Source organism: Balaenoptera musculus, chromosome 17 (genome assembly GCF_009873245.2).
Source record: "Balaenoptera musculus isolate JJ_BM4_2016_0621 chromosome 17, mBalMus1.pri.v3, whole genome shotgun sequence".
NCBI lineage: Eukaryota > Metazoa > Chordata > Mammalia > Artiodactyla > Balaenopteridae > Balaenoptera > Balaenoptera musculus.
In genome coordinates this window covers 9,376,163-9,379,046 of record NC_045801.1, presented here as the reverse complement: position 1 = coordinate 9,379,046, position 2,884 = coordinate 9,376,163, and positions in this window count along the sequence as shown.

Here is a 2,884-nt window from a genome sequence, read left to right as displayed (position 1 = left end):
GTCTTGGATACTCTGGCCCACCTGGAAGCAAGCAAGCAAGCACTTGGAGGAAACCAGCTGGATTACTAACCACATTGATGCAGAACATCCTTGAGAATACTGCATGGGGAGTTATTAGAAATACAATTGATAAAAGCCATTGTATAGTTAGGATAGGTTAGGTTATGCTGAGGTAACAAATTAACTCCACAATCTCACTGGCTTAATTCAGCCATAAAAGTCGATTTCTTGTTGATAGTCTGTACTCGCTGCGCATTGGTGGGGAACTGCTCTTCACAGTCACTCAGGGGCCCTGGATAATGGAGGTTCTACCTTCTGGTAGTTCTCCATCCCTGTGGCCTCCTTAGTCATTGACTCACAGTGGCAGCAGAAGGGAGAGACCTGGAGGATTATGCACCAACTCTTAAATGCTCTGGCAGGAAGTGACACACTTACATTCATTTACAGCCTCCACCAGAATTACTCATGTGGTCCTGAATGACTGCAGGAAGTCTGGGAATATGGGAGGGGTGCATGCATATGCAGGGAGAATCAGTGTCTCTTCCATGGGTTTTCCCGCTGTTTAGATGGAAAATACCCTTCAAATACAGCATCGCTGCTGCTTATAAATAAGAAAATAATATTAATACACATGCACATTTGAGTGTTCACACTCTCCTTCCTTCACTGCAGCACTGTGTGTCAGCCTTTCCCCTGGGCATTTGCTGCACAGAATCAGTATGACAGTTAAAAGCCGCAAAGCTGAGACTAATAGGAAGGATGGTGAAAATTTATTGAGTGCTTTCTGTGTGCCAGACACCACACAGACTGCTGCCTGACGCACACTGTCACATCATAACTACACAATCTTGATGTGTAGGTATTAATGTATTACCCATTTAATACGGGCTGCGCAGACTTGATTTGAAAAGAGTAGAAATTTGCCAGTGGTAGAGAATGGAATGGATCTGGAAGGTGACTTGGGGAAGAGGAGAAATGTCAAGAGCAAGTGCACTGGGGTGAAAATTTTCTCAGGAATTGAGCATCTTCATGGAAAATTATATTTTAAGAAGTTTTGCTACCCATTAGGGATAGAACCACCTTTAGAATTTTCTTGAAAGATCCTCGTAAACATTTAAATTGCTTTTTAATTATTGGTAGATACTTAAGTGGTGTTTCTTCTGGATGTCACCCTGGACAGAGATAGGCCTCACAAAGCTGGGGGTGGGGGGGCTTTCTTGGAGTCCTCTTATTCTCATATATCTGTCTACTCTTTGAAGCTTGGTTTTCCTCATCAGCAAAAGGGGGATAAGAGAACTTAGCTCATAAGGTCTTTGTGAGGATTTAAGATAATGAATCTAAAGTACTTAACCCAGTGCCTGGCACGTATAGGTGCTTGGTACATACACCAGTCATCATGGGCAGGCAAAGTCCCCCTTAAGAGCCTGGGCCACCGTGGGACACTCTAGGGCAGAGGGAGGAGCAGGGGTTAAGGTCCCACAGACTTGATTTGCATCTTGACAATGTTGTCTGGGTCAAGATACTTAACCTGCATTCACTCAAAAAATCTTTGTTGAGCTCATGGCATTGGTGTTACAAGCACAGACCCTGGAGCCCAGCTGCCTGGCTTTGCTTCTTGATTTGGTCACTCCTGCTGTGCAAGTTATTAAACCTCTCTCTGCCTTAGTTTCCTCACCCAAGGCTGTTATGTTTATAAAATACAGTGAATGGTATATGGTGCAGAGCAAAGGCTATGTAAATTCTTAACAAATAAATAAAAGTGTTGGTACTTTAAAAGATGGTGGTACTCTAATAGTAAGAAAGAGCAACAATATTCCCCATATGGATGGAATTACAATCTTTAAAGTTATATTTTACAAAGACTGGATCAGACGTCCAAAAATTTACCCTGAAACGGAGTCATCATTATTTCACTGCATTTCCCATGGCCATTTTTTAATTCTTTTTTTTTTAAGTATAGTTGATTTACAATATTGTGTTAATTTCTGCTGTATGGCAAAGTGATTCAGTTATACATATACATATTCTTTTCCATTATGGTTTATCACAGGAGTTTGAATGTAGTTCCCTGTGCTATACAGTAGGACCTTGTTGTTTCCCATGGCTATTTTTGAATAAACAGCCAGTGACACTGGCATAAAAGCTAGTCATGAGGCAGGAAGACAAGAGTACAGCCATTTTGAAAAAGGACCGGGGAACGACCTTGGGCCAAACGGGCCTTGGAAGCTAAAGAGCAAAGGTTCTGGGGTCCTGAGTCCCAGAGACAAAAACCAGGCTCACAGGAGTACAAGATTAACTTTATCTCTGTTACACTAAGGAGTATACCTAGTGGCCACAAGACAAGAAGCTCAACTATCAATTTTAACCTTATCTGTTCCGGTGTCTTCTTGCAGAAAATTCTCATGCACTCCTTTTCCCTCACCAGAGCACTCCCTATTCCCGACAGCCATCATGCAGCTACCTGGTGCTGATCAAAGAAGTCTGATGATTTCTGGAAAGTAACCAGTGATCATGAGACAAACCCTCCCTACTGTTATAAAAGCAACTCGCCCCTTCTCAGGGAGCTGACACTTTTTTCCACCCTCTCCCTTGTGCACAAGCTCTCTCTTTTAATAAAAGAGAGAGCTTTGCTTACCTAAGGGTCTTGTGGAAGTGACATTCATGTCTATGGTATTGCATCCAAGAATCTGGAGAGGGCCCAGTAACGCTTGCACTCAGCAACCTTCCTAGTGAGAACCAGCTCCCTCTCTGTGAGGAGGGCCCAGAGGCCTAAGGCTGTCAGACAACCGGCCCAAGTTCCTTCAGCTGAAGAGGAGCGGCCCCGGCCTTCACACCCCGGCAGTCGGCTCTGCTGCCCGGGAGACACTGAAAGGGGAGGTTCTGG